This window comes from Sinocyclocheilus grahami, unplaced genomic scaffold (assembly GCF_001515645.1).
Source record: "Sinocyclocheilus grahami isolate Dianchi unplaced genomic scaffold, SAMN03320097.WGS_v1.1 scaffold112.1, whole genome shotgun sequence".
Classification (NCBI taxonomy): domain Eukaryota; kingdom Metazoa; phylum Chordata; class Actinopteri; order Cypriniformes; family Cyprinidae; genus Sinocyclocheilus; species Sinocyclocheilus grahami.
The window spans coordinates 658,351-669,044 of record NW_015505291.1 but is presented as its reverse complement, the minus strand read 5'-3'; the positions used below and the strand labels follow the sequence as shown (position 1 = coordinate 669,044).

Sequence of the window (10,694 nt, the reverse complement as noted above, 5' to 3'; positions counted from 1 at the left end):
CGTACACCTTTGTAATATTTATTTTGAATTGTTTTCCTTGTAAATGTCATTGTGTTTATTTTATAGCACACAGGGGTTCTGCAGGATTTTTAAGCTCAAATGTAAAACTTTTTAAGACTGTTTTTAAGACCTGCACAGATAAAATTAATGCCATATGAGTGGGGTGGGGCAATTTTTAAAATGACTGTAAAAAGCATGATTTACAGCTCAGATACAGGTTTTCACAAAAAAATATTTAAAAAAATTAAATAAAATTTCAAATTTCAGCCTTTCAAATTTCAAACCATTTTTAAGAAAAGAGTCAAAAATCAAATGTATCAATTATTATATTAATGGTTTAATGGCTGTTTTAATATCAATTCTTATTTTAAACCAGCAGAAGGGCTGTTAAAAAATGCAAATTAATTCTCTGCCAGCAGGTGGCGCTTTTAGAACTGCATAAAGATAGACTTTGAAAGGTGCAGCGCTCATATTTATCCAATGAAATCATAGCCTTTTTCATTTTAATCATCACATTAAGCTATATGACAATTGTCTTTCTGTCCCCTTTGTACTTTTTATGGCCTTAAATTTGATACAATTAAATGCAAGACTTTTTAAGGACCAGCGGAAAAGGCATGCTGACATTGAGATAGAAAAAAAAATTTGGACAAATAAAATATAATAAACTGCTTTAAATTTTTCAGGTACAGTACAGGTATCTTTAAATGCAGCATTTAAGTAAGAAATGTACTAATCAAATGAAAAAAATGAAATTCATATTATTAATCATATGAATACTAGATTCTACTGATTCTCATATTAGGCTGCTGTACTTGAACTACATACTGCACAGATCAGTTACACATGCAATTTCTTTCCCAAATGTTTACATTCGATTGAGACAAAACCAACTGTGTTTATGTGAACCATGAGTGTTTTTGACAGTTGAAACAATAAATGCTAAAGAGAGTGTAGTTTAGCCCCCGCTGGGATGTGTGCGCTCGTAGCCTATATCAAAAAGTTTAAACTGGCAAGGAGCACAGCCGTGTCTCTCTTACACAGTTTGGAAGCGGTTGAAATTAAAATAAATGAGTGTATGTTGTGAGCGAACAATTTGTAGAGATCTGCCAGAAGAAGCAGCTACTATGAACAGCTGATTTGTACGGAAACATCTGATGGCCAAACTACATTGGAATTCGCAAATGGAAAACTCAAGTGAGCCCAGGCCGATTTGTGTTCACAATGCATGTTTTTAGCGAACCGTACCTTTAGCCAAAAGCGAACCGTACTCAGACCACCTCCCGAGATGGACTCGGTTCGGTTAGCTTCTGAGGGGTCTGAGATCGTTTAGAGAGTTCACATATGGGCCACAAATCACGAGAACCGTGCTCAGACCCCTGAAAAGTGCCAAGTGTGAAAACACCCTTAGATGGTAGTGTATGCATTGCTCAGATGTATTTTAAAATGTACTTTTACCTTCACACAGTGTTCCCTTCTTGATTCAGCTTCAATAATAAAAGAATATTATTATTATTATTAAATTTTTATTTAACATGGACATCACAGTTACATTGAACAAACCATATGCACTTGCTTAAGTGTTTTAGCACACATGCTAATTTTCAACACCAGTCCATGAGAGGCTTTTCAGAAAGCAAAAAATAAATTAATAATAACAATGTTAACAATAAAAGTAATAATAACAATACTAATAAAGAAAAAGGGAAAAAGAAAAAAAATATACCATAAAATTACAAAAAAGAAGGAACAATGCATCCAAAATTATTTACATACATAAGCTATAAAGCAAAGACAACATCAATGGCCTCCAAAACTGGAATATTTTTATCTTTTGCACAAAAATAGAAGTTCGTACACCTTTGTAATATTTATTTTGAATTGTTTTCCTTGTAAATGTCATTGTGTTTATTTTATAGCACACAGGGGTTCTGCAGGATTTTTAAGCTCAAATGTAAAACTTTTTAAGACTGTTTTTAAGACCTGCACAGATAAAATTAATGCCATATGAGTGGGGTGGGGCAATTTTTAAAATGACTGTAAAAAGCATGATTTACAGCTCAGATACAGGTTTTCACAAAAAAATATTTAAAAAAATTAAATAAAATTTCAAATTTCAGCCTTTCAAATTTCAAACCATTTTTAAGAAAAGAGTCAAAAATCAAATGTATCAATTATTATATTAATGGTTTAATGGCTGTTTTAATATCAATTCTTATTTTAAACCAGCAGAAGGGCTGTTAAAAAATGCAAATTAATTCTCTGCCAGCAGGTGGCGCTTTTAGAACTGCATAAAGATAGACTTTGAAAGGTGCAGCGCTCATATTTATCCAATGAAATCATAGCCTTTTTCATTTTAATCATCACATTAAGCTATATGACAATTGTCTTTCTGTCCCCTTTGTACTTTTTATGGCCTTAAATTTGATACAATTAAATGCAAGACTTTTTAAGGACCAGCGGAAAAGGCATGCTGACATTGAGATAGAAAAAAAAATTTGGACAAATAAAATATAATAAACTGCTTTAAATTTTTCAGGTACAGTACAGGTATCTTTAAATGCAGCATTTAAGTAAGAAATGTACTAATCAAATGAAAAAAATGAAATTCATATTATTAATCATATGAATACTAGATTCTACTGATTCTCATATTAGGCTGCTGTACTTGAACTACATACTGCACAGATCAGTTACACATGCAATTTCTTTCCCAAATGTTTACATTCGATTGAGACAAAACCAACTGTGTTTATGTGAACCATGAGTGTTTTTGACAGTTGAAACAATAAATGCTAAAGAGAGTGTAGTTTAGCCCCCGCTGGGATGTGTGCGCTCGTAGCCTATATCAAAAAGTTTAAACTGGCAAGGAGCACAGCCGTGTCTCTCTTACACAGTTTGGAAGCGGTTGAAATTAAAATAAATGAGTGTATGTTGTGAGCGAACAATTTGTAGAGATCTGCCAGAAGAAGCAGCTACTATGAACAGCTGATTTGTACGGAAACATCTGATGGCCAAACTACATTGGAATTCGCAAATGGAAAACTCAAGTGAGCCCAGGCCGATTTGTGTTCACAATGCATGTTTTTAGCGAACCGTACCTTTAGCCAAAAGCGAACCGTACTCAGACCACCTCCCGAGATGGACTCGGTTCGGTTAGCTTCTGAGGGGTCTGAGATCGTTTAGAGAGTTCACATATGGGCCACAAATCACGAGAACCGTGCTCAGACCCCTGAAAAGTGCCAAGTGTGAAAACACCCTTAGATGGTAGTGTATGCATTGCTCAGATGTATTTTAAAATGTACTTTTACCTTCACACAGTGTTCCCTTCTTGATTCAGCTTCAATAATAAAAGAATATTATTATTATTATTAAATTTTTATTTAACATGGACATCACAGTTACATTGAACAAACCATATGCACTTGCTTAAGTGTTTTAGCACACATGCTAATTTTCAACACCAGTCCATGAGAGGCTTTTCAGAAAGCAAAAAATAAATTAATAATAACAATGTTAACAATAAAAGTAATAATAACAATACTAATAAAGAAAAAGGGAAAAAGAAAAAAAATATACCATAAAATTACAAAAAAGAAGGAACAATGCATCCAAAATTATTTACATACATAAGCTATAAAGCAAAGACAACATCAGACAATATCGCAATAATAATTTGGTATGAAGAACTATTCATGTGAACACTGTTGTTTGGTTTTTAACCATTGTTTAAGTCCTCTGTTAAAAGCATTACCATTGGTCTCTAGTTTTAATTTAGTAGGTAAAGCATTCCAGAGTTGTGGCCCCTTTGCAGAGAAAGCAGATTGGTCAAAGGAGGTCTTATACTTTGGAACAAGACAGTCAACACTAATAGTGGCTCGTGTGTTTGCCCTATGAGAGCTCTGACCAATTCAGAAAACAGTGGTGAAACATGATTCTTTAGACATTTAAAAACCAATTTGAGATAATTAAAATCAACAAAACTATCGAAGCTAAGAAGGTTATGCTTTCTTAAAACATCACAATGATGCTATCTCATGGGTTTCTGGTCCATAACTTTTATTGCCTGTTTGTATATTGAAATAATAGGCTTTAATTTATTTGGAGAGACTTGTGACGATGATGTGACACAATGATAAATGTGAAAATATCATTGCATGTATAATTTTGCAGTTTGACCTGACAAGTCCCTTCTAATAACAAGAAAACAATTTAGGTTTGGTTTGACCTTCTTACAGATGTGCTCAATGTGACTATCAAATTTTAAATTCTTATCTAGAATAATCCCAAGATACTTGATTTCATTCACTGCTTCAATTACTTCATTTTTAATCCGCACCTCAAATACATCCCTTGCAGGCCTATTTCGTATGGAGAAGCACATGGAAACTGTTTTTTTTAACATTAAGAGTTAAATGAGACAACTTAAGCCATTTAGAGGTGTTATGTAATGCCTGTGTCAGGTGCTCACCTGCCAGGCTTGGTGTTGTAGTGGACACATGGACGACAGTGTCATCAGAATACATCTGGCAGCCGACACCCGGACAGCAATTTGGTAAGTCATTTATGTACATTGTAAACAACAGAGGGCCAAGTACCCACCGGGACAAGACCACAGGAACCAGATGATTCCTCTGCACAATGTGACTTTGCTGCAGCCTAAAATTGAACTGCTGGTTTTGTCTGGCCAGAGGAGAACTGGCCCCCCGACTGAGCCTGGTTTCTCCCAAGGTTTTTTCTCCATTGTGTCACCGATGGAGTTTTGGTTCCTTGCCACTGTCGCCTCTGGCTTGCTTAGTTGGGGACACTTCATTTCCAGCGATATCGTTGACTTGATTGCAAATGATTGCAAAGATACTACTTAAACTGAACTGAGCTGGATGATGACATCACTGAATTCAATGATGAACTGCCTTTAACTGAAAAATGAGTGTTTACTATTGTATTGTCACTATGCATTAATGACACACTATTTTCTTAATTAATGCTGTACAGTTGCTTTGACACAATCTGTATTGATAAAAGCGCTATATAAATAAAGGTGACTTGACTTGCCTTGACTTGACACACATACACATTTTGGTTCTTCAGCGGTTCTTTTTATTATTATTATAAAATTTTTATTTAACATGGAGATCACAGTTACATTGGACAAACCATATGCACTTGCTTAAGTGTTTTAGCACACATGCTAATTTTCAACACCAGTCCATGAGAGGCTTTTCAGAAAGCAAAAAATAAATTAATAATAACAATGTTAACAATAAAAGTAATAATAACAATACTAATAAAGAAAAAGGGAAAAAGAAAAAAAATATACCATAAAATTACAAAAAAGAAGGAACAATGCATCCAAAATTATTTACATACATAAGCTATAAAGCAAAGACAACATCAGACAATATCGCAATAATAATTTGGTATGAAGAACTATTCATGTGAACACTGTTGTTTGGTTTTTAACCATTGTTTAAGTCCTCTGTTAAAAGCATTACCATTGGTCTCTAGTTTTAATTTAGTAGGTAAAGCATTCCAGAGTTTTGGCCCCTTTGCAGAGAAAGCAGATTGGTCAAAGGAGGTCTTATACTTTGGAACAAGACAGTCAACACTAATAGTGGCTCGTGTGTTTGCCCTATGAGAGCTCTGACCAATTCAGAAAACAGTGGTGAAACATGATTCTTTAGACATTTAAAAACCAATTTGAGATAATTAAAATCAACAAAACTATCGAAGCTAAGAAGGTTATGCTTTCTTAAAACATCACAATGATGCTATCTCATGGGTTTCTGGTCCATAACTTTTATTGCCTGTTTGTATATTGAAATAATAGGCTTTAATTTATTTGGAGGACTTGTGACCATGATGTGACACAATATGATAAATGTGAAAATATCATTGCATGCATATATAATTTTGCAGTTTGACATGACAAGTCCCTTCTAATAACACGAAAACAATTTAGGTTTGGTTTGACCTTCTTACAGATGTACTCAATGTGGCATCCCTTGCAGGCCTATTTCGTACGGAGAAGCACATGGAAACAGTTTTTTTAACATTAAGAGTTAAATGAGACAACTCGAGCCATTTAGAGATACTTTTAATGACTGTATAGCCCTTTATATTTATTTTACACATTTCATTACTGTTAACTTCATGACTAACATCATGCTTTAGCTAATCAGCTACATGTAACCATGTTTTCCTGTCTGTTTCTTTGTGTTTAGCCACTGCTGGAGGGCCCTGTGGGGTTCCTGTGCTGGGCGAGAGGTTTTATGGAGCTGGGTCAGGGTGTACAGAGCAGGGCAGAGCTGACAGAGACCCTCCAGAGGTATTGCTCATCTCTTGCCGCTTTACCCCTCCTGCTTTTTCCAGAGGAGGACACCACCAACGGCCGAAATGGCCTCCTCAAGTTCAGGTACTCCCAACATCACACAGCTGCCATCAAAACAATATTCTTTTTTACTTTTGACTATTGTCAATTAATTTAAGTGCTTTTTTCAGCTTTTAAAGCTGCTTTAAAGAAAATCATAATGTTTATATCTTAATAACTTGATGCTTTATAGTCACATTTAGCAGATTACAAGCAATCCTCCGTTCATCTTCGGAACACAAATTAAGATATTTTTGATGGAATCTGAGAGCTGTCTGACCCTGCATAGACAGCAATACAACTGAAATTTTCCCAAATCCAGAAACGTAGCAAGGAGATCTGTAAAAATAATCCATGTGACATCAGTGGTTCAACCATAATTTTACGAAGCTATGAGAATAATTTTTGTGCGCAAATGAAAAAAAAAACGACTTTATTCAACAATTCGTCTCCTCCTAGTGCCATTTTGGAGAGTATCCGCTGGACGTAAACAGCGTATGCTCTATACGCTGTTTACGTATCACTCTATAACAAGCATAATACAAAGTTTTTTATACAAGTGTAATAACAGTAATAGTTGCAAATTGTTTTATTTAGACTATAAGTCTATGGTAATTCACAAATTACCCTTACCTCAAACGCCATACACAGCGTTTGCTTTAGATTGGCAGGTATGAGCGCAGGAAAATACAGTTTATTCTGCATTCAACAAATAAATTTTGTGTTGGGCGATGGACCTTGTTGGGAAACCAAATAATACATTGCCAATCTGGAGCCATCTCCATTCATGTCACCCATCCACGTTTATACCAGTGTCTGATCGCAAACGCCTGGCTGGTCAGGTTTGGTGAGACTTTCTCCAAACTGGCCAAATACAGTCGAGACAGCGATAAATGGTAGATGTTAACAAGAAATGTGGGAACGATTCCTATTTCAAAGAGAGAGTGTGCAGACGAGGAGTTAATGCGCCCGCTTGCTTGGCGGTGAAACAGTGAACCGTGTCTACACCGGACTTGACACAACGCTGCGTTGCAACAGGTTGATTCTGTCTAGTGTCTACACAGGACATTTGAACTTTGTGTCAGTACCTCATAAATAGGACGAGGCAGTTTACTGTCGGGGATTTGTCATGTCGTGTCGTGCCGTGCCGCATCCAGTGTAGCATCACTGATTATAATGAGTTCTATAGCCTAGCATTTTGTCGTGTCGCGCTGCGCCACTCGCGTCCTGTAGACAGTGTGTATTTAACTTTTCTTATTTAGTCTACTTTCTTGTTTAACTATATTATTTCTTTGATATTTATTTGAGTGTTTTGCAGGCTGCGTATTCACTTATGGAAGTGCTAAAATAAACACGCACGTTTGTTAATAGATTGATCCTTAGATGATTGATTTATTATTATTTGTTTCGAAATTATATATATATATATATATATATATATAAATAAAATGTGTATACATAAAATATATATAATTAATATTAATTATATATATATATCAACACCGCGCCACCGGCGGTAGTTGGTCCATTACCACCGCGGTGATAAAAATCTGCCACCGTCACAGCCCTAGATGCAGGGTAACAACTCCATAAATGCAGTTATTCAAGATATGGGGCAAAAATGCCCCTGTATGAGTTTTTGTCTTATATTTATATCACATGATAAGCGATATCACACGAGCAGCGAGAGCAATATCTCACGAGTGCTGTTTGTCCCGAATAGCATGATTTTACATAACGGTTCAGTAAATAAGAAGTTAATATTGTGTTGTATTCTTTATTATATTTCGTTTTTTCTCAGTTTTGCCAACAAAAATATTACCTATAAAGCCACAGCTGAACTGTTGCATGTCTGTGAGAGGCACAGCAGTGTTTAGTTTCTAAATGAATAAGCCGTTTGAATGAATCGAATTAAAGACTCATAAAGACATTAACCGCCACCTGCTGGCAGTTTTAGTTTCTTATTTAGAGTATTATTTAATTTAAAGGGGTCATATGATGCGATTTCAAGTTTTCCTTTTTCTCTGGAGTGTTACAAGCTCTTGGTGCATAAAGAAGATCTGTAAAGTTGCAAAGACTAAAGTCTCAAATCCAAAGAGATATTCTTTATGAAATTTAAGAGTCAACCACGCCTACCTAAAACGGCTCATTCTAACACGCCCCCACATGTCTACGTCACTATGTGGCAATATTAGCATAATGCCGTCCAAATGTGCATGCAAAGAAAGAAAGCGTGGTTTCAGGAACAACAGTAGTGTTGATGCAGCCATGTCAGGTTTGTAGCTGTAAAATTTATGATTTGTTTCGCTCCACTTCTGCAGCATTTTTAGTTATTTTTATGTTGTCAGGCACTGATATCAAATTCCAAATGCACAAGAATACAGAGCCCATAATTAACATAGCAATATTTGAGTAGAAATTACACTTTTGCACTTTTGTGAGATACTGTATGTATGTATGTCTATATATATATATATATATATATATATATATATATATAATTTTTTCATAACCCGTTAACGCAAATTCATTTTAACGGCACTAATTTTATTAAGGCGCGATTAATGCAGCGTGCATTTTCTGTTTGACCCGTGGCCTAACCCATAGTTGAAGAATTGGAGATGCACAGTGTTGCCAACGTAGCGATTCAGATTTAGCGACTTTTCAGACCCCATAGTGACTTTTTTTTCTTCTTTTTTTTATCAAAAAAAGCACCTAGCGCCAAATCTTTAGGGTTTGCCCAAACCTTATTTAGTTTCTGAGACTCGCCAGTACTGCCGCGCGAGGTTTGTCTTTCCCACTGTGTACACACCTCTCTCTGCATCTGCTCTGTTCAGCGAGCAGTGAAGAGGAGCATTGCTTTCAGTTAAAACAGATTATGTTGCTTCTCTAATTTTACATGCAAGTATAGCCGAAATCACAGCACAGCTATTGTCTTTATCTTATGTGTAGCCTATTTGAATTTTTCAGACGACGGCTTGATTGTAAATCAGGATTTTTGTGCAGATTAACATCTTGGAAGGGAGAGCTGGTTATGTAGTCTTAATGGGTCGCATTTCAGTCACTAGTTCATATTCATTCCGTTGTCTGACAACAGAAACAGTAAAATATATCAATGAAAACTGATTTATTGAGAATTTAGCTTCATCAAAATACAGTATGTGGGCACAGAGAGGCAAACAAATGTAATAATAAATAATAAATGTACATTTTGCATGTTCAGAAGAAGTGAGCTGCCCTGTCCTGCGAAAATGTAAACAGGCTTGTGTAAGTAAATTGCTCAGTGCAAAGAAGGAGAAGTAATGGGAACCTGGTATTTCTATGTTCTTTTTTCATGTGTCTAATAGACATGAACAAGTTCTTTGAAAAACATCTATGACCTATGAAACATGTCTAGGCTTTATGATCTATGTGTTAACTATGGTTTCACTAATAATAAACATACATTTGCATAAAGCATCCATATTTGTCCTTGCCCATGTTGATTAGAGTATTAAAAACTTGAAAAGTATTAATTTAAGGTACATTTAGAACGGATAAAAAAGTTAAAAGCGATTGTGATTAATTAAGCGATTAATCACAAGTTAACTCATGACAATCATGCGATTAATCGCAACTAACAAGTAAGACTTTAACTACATAAACACTTAAACTAGTCTAACATACACCCACACACACACACATACAGTTGGTATAAGAAAATGAGTTAAAGCTTAGGCAGTAAAAAGAAGATAAATAAAAATATGAAGCTATGGTATCATTGGATATTCAGCAGATATACAGCCTGAAGGAAACATCAGTTTCTTAGTTCAAACACACCTTTGTAAAAAGGTGCAAATTATACTTAATGTATCAATTAATAAGACTCAGTTTGATACTTGCACGTCTTGTCTGTCTGACAGAAAGTCCTGATGCAATCTGAAGGCTCAAGTTGATCTTTGCTGAAGTTGGTTGATGAAAAAGAACCAGTTTGAGTCAGATGATCTTGGTGAATGGAAAGTCAAGGCCCGAGGCCTGGCGCAGACTTAGGGTGTCCTTAGGAGCGTTTTAGCTCACATCCTCATCTTCTCAGAATCTAACAGAACCGCAGACTGGAGGCGGGTCACTGATATGAGGCCTTTAAGGCCTGACAAGATTCACGCCTCTCAGGATGAGCTTGTCCAATGAGAAAGGCTGAAATTCCAAGTGCGAGTTTGGAAATACTGGGGAGTTTTATGATCCTTTGTGTGAAAGCATGGTAATTTGCATATAGAACTTGAATCGAAATTAATAAAGATTCTCAGAACACTAATATATTGCCTATGTACCAACATATAATATACAC

The 10,694-nt window shown here is 35.5% G+C and overlaps 1 long non-coding RNA gene across 1 annotated transcript in view; it reads left to right on the top strand.

The window, feature by feature from the left end:
• The window catches only part of LOC107589148 (uncharacterized), a 16,461-nt gene extending 11,302 nt beyond the window's left edge, over positions 1–5,159 (top strand). The window contains exon 3 of the long non-coding RNA XR_001609651.1: positions 5,092–5,159. This is a non-coding gene — a long non-coding RNA (uncharacterized lncRNA). The remainder of the gene's footprint in view (positions 1–5,091) is intronic.
• The last annotated feature ends 5,535 nt before the right edge of the window (positions 5,160–10,694 follow it).